At 42.6% G+C, this 11,827-nt stretch overlaps 1 protein-coding gene across 1 annotated transcript in view; it reads left to right on the top strand.

The window, feature by feature from the left end:
- The first annotated feature begins 1,622 nt into the window (after positions 1 to 1,622).
- LOC109931023 (NEDD8 ultimate buster 1-like) overlaps positions 1,623 to 11,827 on the top strand; it is a 21,545-nt gene continuing 11,340 nt past the window's right edge. Inside the window, exons 1-2 of the mRNA XM_048618553.1 lie at positions 1,623 to 1,793; positions 3,025 to 3,247. The gene's annotated coding sequence lies outside the window, so the exon portion shown is untranslated. The remainder of the gene's footprint in view (positions 1,794 to 3,024; positions 3,248 to 11,827) is intronic.

Here is an 11,827-nt window from a genome sequence, read left to right as displayed (position 1 = left end):
GTTCCCACGTGTGATGAGAATATCCATGTCGATGATCTGACACGTCTAGCAGAGGTTGTCCTGGCAGGGTGTTGTGGTTGATGTTGTCCTGAAGACTGGGTAGTTTGCTGCGAACAATAGTCTGTAAGGTTTGGCAGTTGTTTGAAGGCAAGAAATGGAGGCGCAGGGAAGATCTTGGTGTGATGCTCATCTTCATCAATGACCTATTGAAGGCTGCGAAGAACATGGCGTAGTTTCTCTGCTCTGGGGATGTACTGGACGACAAAGGGTGCTCTATTGGTTGTATCCTGTGTCTAATGAGGTTGTTGCGGTTTCTAGCTGTCACACCTTGGAACTGGCAATTGATGAGTTGAGCATTGTATCCCCTTCTTATGAGGGCGTCCTTCAAAACCTTTAAGACCAAACGCTATCCTCATCTGAACATCTCCCGCGTATTTGCAGGGCTTGTCCTTAGGCGATGGCTTCTTTATTATGTTTAGGGTTGAGCTAGAGAAGTGCAGCATTGTGAGGTTATCCACAGGCTTGTGGCAGACGATGGTACTGAGGTGTCTGACCTTGATGGAGATGCTTGTGTCCAAGAATAAGATGGATTCTGAACAGTAGTCCATGGTAAGTCTGATTGTGGGATGAAACTTGTTGATATCGCTGTGTAATTGTTACAGTGAAGAAAAAAAGGAAGAAAATGTCATCGATGTATCTGGTGTATAACATTGGTCGGAGGTCCTGCACAGCAAGCAAGTCTTAGTCGAACTTGTGCATGAAAATTTTGGCATATTGCAAATTTGGTCCCCATGTATTCCATGTGTCTGGATGAAGAACTGGTCGTTGAAGGTGAAGGCATTGTGGTCGAGGATGAAGCGGATGAGTTGTAGGATGGTGTATGGAAATTGGCAGATGTTGGCATTGAGTACTGACACTTCCGTACTGTTGGACGATAACCTGGTGTCATGTGCTTTCTGACTTTGTACATCCCAGTCCAACACGAACACCGCCGCATCATGGGTGTGCGTGGTTAAGTGGACGTGGTAAACATGTGCGGGACGGGGTTGGTGAAGTAGGTGTGGTCAGCGTGAGGGGGCGGGCTTGGTCAAGTGGGTGTGGTCACGCTTAAGTGGGCGTGATCAGTGTGAGGGGGCGGGCCGCTGTAGAACGATGGGGATTTGGATTTGGTAAATGTGAGAAAGGAGCACATGCTGTTAACGGGCAGCAATGTACGAATAAAAACGAAAATATTGAACCTGCCTGACGACGGTTACATCGAATGTCATTTAGTTCTGATGAAAAGACACGGACTCAAAACGCTAACTCAGCTTTCTCCCCACAGATGCTACCAGACTTGCTGATTCTCGCCAGTAATTTGTGATTTTATATCGAATATAAGTGTTTGACTACGATTCTTTATCGAAACCAGCCAGAAGTTCGCAGAATGGGAGGCGCCGTAAAAATGGTTTGGGGGCGGAGCGGAATGGGGCGGGGCCAATGCAAGGGGGCGGAGCCGGTAGAATGGGCGGAGCGAAATGTCAATGGGGTGGGGTCAGTGGAAGGGACGGGGCGGGATCTCGCGATGGGTTGGGGCCGGTTGAAGAGGCGGGGCGTGATCCCAATGGGGCGGGGTCGGAGAATGGCGTAAAGATACCCCGCCCCTTGTAGTGACGTCAAGTCATGCCCGTGGCCGGTCGATGAAAAAAAATCGCCAGTCGTCTCCCGTACTTCTGTCACGTGATTAATAATAACAACAAAAACCGTGAGGTGATTGCTGAGGAAACTAGAACAGAAAAAGGAGGGAGAGGAAGGTAAGGAACGGTCGGTGCATCGTCTCCCATAGCCCCTTCCCAGTCCAGCTGGCAGCTTGGGCCTACCCAATCAGGTATAACGGTGGGATAACGAAAGCCTAGCCCTCTTACCCCCTGTAACGGCTTATATCAACAGTGGTACCAGGTAATGGGGATCTGCACCGACTGAAGCTTTGAATTCTTGGCAACGGCTTCACCCTCTGGCTTGGGTTGGCGGCCAGCCGAGGGCTGACTAACCCGGCATCATTTGCTCTTCTCGGGCGACAAGTCATCCGACTTACCATCTTTAATCTTTGTCATCAAATCACCTCTTCTTCTTCCCTCTCGCTTCAAGCACCGACATACGTTCCGGGCTGCACGGTGCCGAGTTTAATCTTAAAGCCTTTCTTCCTCAAAATGCTCTGGAGGACCGGCCAAACAAACCGAAACCACTATCTGCTGGACTGCAAGTGTCCTTAATCTCACCTGTCTTTTCACGGTATCCAATTCTTCAGTCTATTCGCGGTGGGAGGGGATTGCACTGAATGATGAGTATTCCGAGGTCTGATCAGTACTGCATATAAACTTGGTTTAGTAGTTCAATATTTTAGCTCAGTAGTTAATAACTCAGTTTTTGGCCACGACGAATTGTCTATGCCCAACATCCCTCGAAAGTTACGCTATTGGTATAAATTGATAGGCTCCCTGAAAGAGTCTTTGGACTCGAAACGGTAACTGTTTTCCTCTTCGCCAGATGTGGCAGATCTGCTGAGTTTCTCCAACACTTTCTGCTTTAATTTGATAGTAGCTGACTCCTAAGGATCAATAGGGAGTGGTTCTGCTGGAGTTGTGACTTTAAAATAGGGGGCATGTGAAATAACTTTGGAAATGAAATGGGAGTTGATCGTGGGATTAATTTAATAGGGAAGAAAGTTGTAGGCTGCTGAAACATATTAGCTAGCCAAAATGTTTCCATTCTGGAAAACTGAAATAATATATGTTGTAAATCTTGCTAAGCTTCTGTGATCAACCTTTTACCACTTGACCTCTTGAGTCACTGGCTTGATAGCAAGTAATGTAGTTTTAGGTCTGCTAGAGCATATCATTTAATGTGCTTAAGCTCTAATTTGAATAAATTATCCATTATTACTGATGTAACGCATTGAACATTATATTTGGAGGCTTTAAGTAGAAAGCTAATGATTTGTCTGGTATTCTTCCAACAGTTTTGTTACCTATGTTTATTTTACAGAGATCATTTCAGCAGACAGTAAGAAAAGTTTGAAATCTCTTGGTCAATCTCTACATGACTCCTGTTCTTGGGACTGAGGGCAGTAGAGATTTCCTTACTGACCTAGTCATCCTCACTGAAAAGGATAAGACCTGGAATGGATGGGAATAGGTTCCCTTATGATACCACTGCCAGGAGGTTGTCTATTTTGAAACAAACTCCAGCCTCCTCCAGTCTTTGAGCAGTTAAGTGAATCTAAAAGCAAGGCCTACAAATCTTAAACACCCAACACTGAGAATACTCCCTGATTTCCTAAGGTGTACTACTTTTTCCTGTAAAACTAAAATAAAAGTATTATCAGCCACAGTACTGTGACAGTCGCCTAACAAATTGCATCAAGGGCTTTCTTTTTATAGATTTTCTGTTTTGTATTCTGCCTATTTAACAATTGGGACAGCTTCTTGTTTCTGATCCAATAAATATCAAGGATTAATGTCAAAGATTGGAACAGCTTTGAGTGTATTCTGGAACGCTGGGTTAGGTGAATTACTTTATTGAATGCACTTTGTTTAACATAAGCATGAGATCATAGTACAGATCTTTAGCAGTTGGAAATCCCCAGGTATTAATAGTGAAAGTACAGCACGAAAGACTGGCCTTGAATGTTGTCTTATGAAGTAATATTTATTTCTGTGTCTAGTACACAATTATACTTTTGAAAATAAAAATTGATCTAAAGAAAAAAAGATTGAGTTGTTTCATAGTAGAAAATTGAGTATTGCTTTTAAAAAGTCACATCCTGTTTAAGCTTTTTGTCTTGAATTTGTCAAGATGTTTCAAGAATACAAATTCAGGTGAAAAACCAACATGCTGTTTAAATTTTGGTCTTCCTGTTGAATTTGTCATCTTGAAATGTCCTGATGACTGCAAGAAACAAAGCCTTAATAAAATGTCTTTTTCAGCACTACTCAAATCTAAATACCTTTTATTTCTCTTTGAAAACTTTGGAAAATAAAAGCCAGAACTATAAATGATAGAGATGAGGCTTAGTGTTATCATAGACTAATAAATAAGGATGGAGAGTGTAGAAAGTGTAGTGCACATGAAAATATTAAGAGAAAGACAAATTAGTAGAACTTAAAAATATTGGACCTTCGGAAGAAAGTTGATGAACTGATGGCACAAATAGTGACAAATAGATACGACCTAGTGAGGAATACTGGAACATGGTTACAAGAAGTTCAGAACTGGGAGTTAAATGTCCAAGGGCACACAGTATTCCAAAAGGATAGACAAGAAGGAGCAGGAGGTGGAGTTGCTTTGTTGGTTAAGGATGACGTCAAGGGTGTATTAAGAAATGGTATCAGCACCAGGGACCAAAATGTTGAATCAGTCTGCGTGGAAATAAAAGCAAGGGAAGGAAATCCCTTGGTAGGAGTAATTTACAAGTCTGTGAACTTCACTTCTGAAGTAGTGCATAGTACAAACCAGAAAATAATGAGGGCATGTGAGAAGGTTATAACTATAATTGAGTGATTTGAACATGCATGCTGACTGGATTAATCAATCAACTTGGCAAGAGTAGCCTTGAAGAAACATACACTCTGAGGAATTGTTTCTTAGAGCAACATGTCGAGGAGCCAACCGGAGAAATGCCTACTTTAGATTTAGTGATAGCAAGAACTGCAGATGCTGGAGTCAGAGACAACACAGTGTGGAGCTGGAGGCACACAGCAGGCCATTTCTGAAGAAGGATCCTGACCCAAAACGTCAACTTTCCTGCTCCTCTGCTGCCTGGCCTGCTGTGTTCCTCCAGCTCCACATTGTGTTGACTTTAGATTTGGTGTTTTGTTACGAGGAAGGAATGTTAAATGGCCTTGTAGTTAAGGAATCCTCTTGGAAAGAGTGATTACAACTTGCTAGAGTTTCAAATTCCAATTGAAAAGAGTCGCATACAAGAGTTTTAGTATTGGGCAAAGGTAAAATTTATACAGGTCTGAGAAAGGAATTGGCCTGATTGGACTGGACAAAAACATGTTGGTGCGTTTGAGGATGAAAATGGTGAGGTAATAATGTGGAAACTCAAACGGCAGAGGCACTAAACCAATATTTTGTCTCTTTTTTTTTTATAGTGAAAGATAATTTCTTTGCAAAAACTACAGAGGAACTTGGTGAAATTACCCTAAGTAGGGAGGAGCTACTAAGTAAACTGAGATTAAAAGTAATAAGTCCCTGCGGCCTAATGGCCTACACCAAAGAGTTATTAGAGGACGCAGCAGCAATAGTAGATACAATAGTTGTGATATTCCAAAATTCGCTGGATTCTGGAAAGATACCTGCGGATTGGAAACATGCTAATGTGACAACGTTATTCAAAAAAGGAAATAGGCAAAAAAGTGAGAAACTATAGACCAGTTAGTTTGACATCCTAGATGGGAAGTTGCTGGTATCCATCATAAAGGAGGAAATAACTGAACACTTGGGGAAAAACAAAGCTCAATTCACCAATATCAGTGCAGTTTTGTGAAGGGCAAATCATGCTTGACAAACCTGCTGGAGTTCTTTTGATAACAGGGATCCAGTGGATGTGGTAGACATCCAGAAGGCATTTGACAAGGTGCTGCAAAAAAGACTGGTCCAGAGAATAGATCCCAGGGGGTTAAGCTGGAGTATTGGCTTGATAGAGGATTGGCTGACTGACACAGCAGAGGGTCAGGATAAGTGGGTCCTTCTCTGGAATGCAAACTGTAGCTGATGGGGTGATACAGGGTTCAGTTCTTGGACCTCCAACTACTTACAATTTATATAAATCTGCAAGCAGGGACAGAGTGTAACACAGTAAAATTTGCAGATTGTACTAAAATAGGTGGGAAAGCAGGCAGTGATGAGAGGAGTTTATAGATGGGTATTAATAGGCTAGGAGAATGGGTCAGAATCTGGCAGATGGAGGTTAATGTGGATAAGAGCAAGGTTATCCATTTTGGCCAGAAAAATAAATGGGTGAATTATTATTTAAATGGGAAGCAGATTCAAAATGCAGCAGTACAAAGGGATCTGGGTGTCTGTACGTGAATCACAAAGTGAGTATGCAATTTCAACATATAAAAAGAGAGGCAAATGGAAGCCTGCCATTTATTGCAAAAGGACTGGATTATAAAAGTGAAGAAGTGTTGTTACATTTATTTAAGGCATTTGTGAGACCACACTTGGAGTATTGTGTCCAGTTTTGATCTCCTTACTTGACTAAGGACTTAGTGGCACTAGAGACAGTTCAGAGGAGGTTCACCAGATTGATTCCAGGGATAAAAGAGCTTTTGTACAAGATGTGGTTGAATAGCTTGGACTTGCTGGAATTCAGAAGAACGAGGAGGGATCTGATTGAAGTGTTTAAAATGCTAAAGGGGATAGATAAGGTGGATGTTGAACAGATGTTCGCCCTTGTAGGACTGTCTTGAACAAGAGGTCGTTAGATATAGAGCGAGAGGAGGTAAGTTCAGAACTGAGATGCGTTTAGAGGGTTGTGGATCTGTGGAACTCACTGCCCCAGAGTGTAGTGGAGGCAGAATCAATCAACAGATTCAATAAAGAAATTAGTAACAAAGCTATGAAGAGCAGGCAGGGGAGTAGAGTTGAGGCTATGATAAGATCAGCTATGATCGTGTTAAATGGCAGATTGGGCTCAGAGCTGAACTGCCTACTCCCGTTCCTAATTTCTATGTTCCTAAAGTGAACTTTTGTGACCAACTGAAAATTCACTGAGCAACACAAACTACATTCACTTTGGCTAAGCATATTGCTGGCTAGGGCTCGTCCTCGTCCTCGTGATGTGGAGATGCCGGTGTTGGACTGGGGTGGACAAGGTCAGAAATCACACAACGTCAGGTTATGGTCCAACAGCTTTATTTGAAAACACAAGCTTTTGGATTCTTACTCCTTCTTCATATGTTAGTGAGAGAGGTAGTTTCAGGCACAGAATTTATAAGTAAAAGATCAAAGGTTTGCATTTCTGTGGAAACTTGATGTCTGTGTCGATATGCTCGATGTTCATGGAAATCCTCTCCACTTTGAGCTGGCAGTTGGTGGTGTTGATGATAGCCATGATGTGGAGGTGCTGGAATATAACTGATTTACATAGTACAGAGATTACCAAGTTCAGTTCCTGTTCTGTGCTAAGTAGTGGAACTTTACTCTGTTACCAGTGAAGATGACTTGTTACCTCCACTGGTAAGCCACTATATAGTCGTATTTGCAGAAAGAGTACACATGTAAATCCTGATGTGAATGGGACCAGGCTCTATTGTGATATTTTGCATAAGTATCCTTGCATACATTTAGTGCTTGAGCTAATGAAGAATGGTGATATGCTACTGTGAACATGGTATGGCAGGCTGCATCAAGAGTTATATTCTGAAACCACTGCCTGTCTGTCATTTCCTTAGTGGTTAGACCCGTCAGTGAGAAACCTAATACTGACCACTGATAAGACAGTTTTTCATGAATACTGCACGTTGTCAGTATTAGCTTTCCATCTTGAGACAGTAATTTGTGTTATGGTGAATAGTGTTTAGAACATAGAACAATACAGGCCCTTCGGCCCACGATGTTGTGCTGACCTCTTATCCTACTAAGATCAATCTACCCTGCATACCCTACTTTTTACTATCCTTCATGTGCCTATCCAAGAGTCGCTTAAAAGTCTCTAAAGTATCTGACTCCACTACCACTGCCGCAGCGCATTCCACACGCCCACCGCTCTGTGTAAAGAACCTACCTTTGACATCTCCAATCACCTTAAAATTATGCCTCCTGGTAATAGTCATTTCTCATGGGAGAAAGTCTCTGCCTCTCATCCTTCTTCACTTCAATGAAAAAAGCCCTAGCTCCCTCAACGTTTCCTCACAAGACCTGCCCTCCAGGCCAGGCAGCATCCTGGTAAATCTCCTCTCCACCCTCTCTAAAGCTTCCACATCTTTCCTATAATGAGGTGACCAGAACTGAACACGATATTCCAAGTGTGGTCTAACCAGAGTTTTATAGAGCTGCAGCATAACCTCACGGCTCTTAAACTCAATTCCCCTGCCAATGAAAGCCAGCACACCATACACCTTCTTTACAACCCTATCAATTGGGTAGCAACTTTGAGGGATCTGTGGATGTGGACCCCAAGATCCCTCTGTTCCTCCACACTGCCAAGAATCCTGCCATTAGCCCTGTATTCTGCATTCAAATTCGACCTTCCAAAATGAATCACTTCACACATTTAGCTACCACCTTCAACCAGAAGTGCCAAGTGGGTCATCCGACTCAAGTGTCCTGTTGTATCCAGGACCACAGATGCCAGTTTTAATCTAACCATGATCTGAAGCTGCTGGATATTGTGAAGTCTCTGGGCCCTGACAAAGTTCTGGCAATTGTACTGAAGTGCTATCCTTCAGAACTAATTGCACCAATAGCCAAACTGTTCCAGTACCAGTACAACTACAACACTGGCATCTGCAACGTGCAAAATTTCACAAAGAACAAATGGATTCAGGTCAATCACAGCCCCATCAGGCTACTCTTGATCAGTAGCAAGTTGGAGGTAGGTATCATTAACAAAGCTACTGAGCAGCACTTTCGCTCCAAAAGCCTGCTCATTAGCACTTATCTTTAGTTCTACCATGGCCACTCAGCTCCTAACCTCAGTATAGCTTTGGTCTGAATATGGACAAGAGAGCTCAATGTGAGGTGAGAGTGATAGCCTTTGACATCAAGGCAATAAATGAATATGTCACCAAGGAGCTATGGCAGAACTAGAATTGGTGGGAATTGCGGAAAGCTATCTGCTATTTGGAATCCTACTTGACATTGTTGGGTTTGCTGAAAGTTATTCATCTCGGCTCCAGGACATCTCTGCAGGAGTTCCTTGGTAGTATCCTGGCCTGAGTATCTTCAGCTGCTGCCACAGTGACCTGCCCTCCATCATAAAGTGAAATTTATTCAAATGTCAAGAATGTTCAGTGCTGTGCGTGTGCTTGGATACTGATGATGGGCATGGACAATGTTCAGACTTGAGCTAATATGTGGCAAATGTACCACACAAATGCCAGGCAACACCTGTCTCCGAGAAATGCGAATCCAGCCACTTCCCCTTGTCCTTCAATGGCTTCACTATCTCTGAATCATCAATTGTCCATACCTACATGGTTACCATTGACCAGAAACTGAACTACATCAGCCATGTAGTCACAGATTTAGAAGAGCACATTAGAGGCTAGAAACGTTTTCAGTGAGCAACTCACCACCTGACTCCACAAAGTGCAAGTGAGTGCTCCCCACTTGTCTGGGAGTGCAACTCCGACAGCAATCAAGCTTGACAGCATCCAGGACCAAATAGCCCACCAAATTCAACCTACACTCACTCCACCACCAATGCATAGTGGCAACAGTGCCTCATTCACAAAATGGACTACAGCAACTTTTCAGTTCACTGTAACCTCCTGGTCAGCTGGCTGAACAAGGACAGTAGTTCAAGAAGGCAGCTTGTTCTCCCCTTCTGTTTTAAAAAGCATCATGTGGTGTGATTCAGAGCAACCCTTTGGCAGGGCAGTCTCTCCCACATTTGCTGCAGGTGAAGGCTCGGGTGAAAAGATGCACATTTTTATGCCTTTTGGTTTCTCTCTGGGTCCACTTGGCCAATTGAGCAATATTTTTGCTTGCCTCTCCTAATTCCCTTACAACAGTCAGCCTTCAGATATCAAGGTAGTCAGTGACTGTCTGTCTCCCACTGTTAGTGTCCGTATTCTTCTTTGTTATACTTGCAGAGATCTTTGCAGCTGAAGCATGCATATCTATGCAGAAGGATTTGAAATGCAGTTATCATATAGGGTTGGCTAGATTTATTGAACATTGCTTTGGATGACCAATGTGTGTGTTTTTTAAATTCACTTGTGGAATGTGGGCATCGCTGACATTCTGTCCCAAGTTGCCCTTTAAGATGGTATTGATCTGTCGTCTTGAACTGCTATTGTCCATGGATCTCAATGCTGTTGGGAAGGGAGTTCCAAGATTTTGACCCAACGACAATGAAAGAACAGCAATATATTTCCAAGTCAGGATGGTGAATGGCTTGGAGGGGATCTTGAAGATGGTGGTGGTCCCATGTATCTGCATTTCTTGTCTTTCTAGGTGGTTGTGTTGTTGTCAAAGGTGTTGACTAAGGACCTTTGGTAATTTCTGCAGTGCATCTTGCAGTTAGTGCCCACTGCTACAGAGTGTCACTGGTAGAGGCAGCAGATGTTTTTGGTGTAGTACCAATCAAGTGAACTGCTTTGTCCTGGATATTGTCGAGTTTCGTGAGTCTGATTGGAGCTGCACTCATCCAGGCATGTGGGGAATATTCCATCATATTCCTGGTTTGTATTTGGTAGATAGGCTTTGGGGAGATGGCAGATGAGTTACTTGTTGTTGTATTCCTTGTTTCTGATCTGCTGTTGTAGTTACTGTATAGCAAGTTCCGTTTCTGGTCAATGGTAAATCTCAAGATTTTAATAGTGGGATTTTCAGTAGTGGTAATGTCATTGAATGTCAAGTATCTCTTATTGTAGATGGTCATTGCTGGCATTTGTGTGGTATAAATGTAACTTGAATGCTGGCGGAATTGCCGCATTTCTGGTCCTCTGGGTTAGTGACAGTCGTACCAGGAGGTGCTGAGGATATTTGAGATGAAAGTGGAAGTAGTTCTGGTTTTCTTCCGGTCTCAAACGTTGTCCAGGTCTTTGCAGTGAGGACAAGCTTGATGGATTTGCAGTTTCACATTCTCGGTCAGATGGTTTCCATTCCATATTCTTACCCAACTTAAATATAATAGCTGCAGGCATTGCAATGAGTGTGTTAAATTTTAATAATGAGTGATAGCTGATAACTGTGTAGCCTAGACATGTGAAACTGCTAACAATTTAATGTTGCCAGTGCTGATATTGGTGTGGCAATACTCTGGACCATTGCTTTTTTACCTTCCTGATGTTGATAGGCAAGCCGTTTTTTTTTTTGTCACAGACAGTAAAATCTTAATTTATTGCTGACAGTATTCCATATTATGGCATGTTTGTGTGGCGTCATCAGTGTAGAGCAACTCTGAGGATTTGGCACACCTTTTTCTCACCTAAGATCTGAGACGAGGTTGAAAGGAAGGCTGGGTAGTGTAGTGGTAATACCAATGGACTAGTAATTCAGAGTTTCCAGGCTAATGTTCTGTGATGTGGGTTTGAAACTCACCATGATTGTGAAATTTTGTATTGAATTCAAAGTTTGGAATTAAAAAGCTAACTTAGTGATTGCTGTGTCAATTGCCATTTTTAAAAAATAAACAATTTGGTTCAATAATTTCCCTTTTAGGGAGAGAATGTCTACGTCCTAGCTGTTTTGGCCTACATGTAACTCCAGACAACAATGTAATTGCCCAGTGACAAATGAGAGTCAATAAGGGATAGTGATAAATGCTAGCATAGCCAGTGACTTTCACATTCCATACGTAAATTTTTTTTGAAAATCTTTCTTTCAGCATGGTGTGAAATGAACACCTAGATGACCTGAAAGCATACAACAGCAAAGAGAAGAATGTTATGGCAGTACATGATCTTGTTTGCATTCACTGTGGATCTTTTAAAGGGTTTGGATGTTGCCTCATTGCTGACATTGCCCATCATGTCATTGAAAAAAGGGTATAACATTGACCAGCTTCAGCAGGCACCCACACCTTAGTCCAATGACTTAAATGGACTAGAGGTAGTAGGAACTGCAGATGCTGGAGAATCTGAGTTAACAAGGTTTGGAGCTGGACGAA

This window comes from Rhincodon typus, chromosome 2, assembly GCF_021869965.1.
Source record: "Rhincodon typus isolate 14 chromosome 2, sRhiTyp1.1, whole genome shotgun sequence".
Classification (NCBI taxonomy): domain Eukaryota; kingdom Metazoa; phylum Chordata; class Chondrichthyes; order Orectolobiformes; family Rhincodontidae; genus Rhincodon; species Rhincodon typus.
The sequence above is the reverse complement of the archived record's forward strand: the minus strand, read 5'-3'. Positions and strand labels throughout refer to the sequence as shown.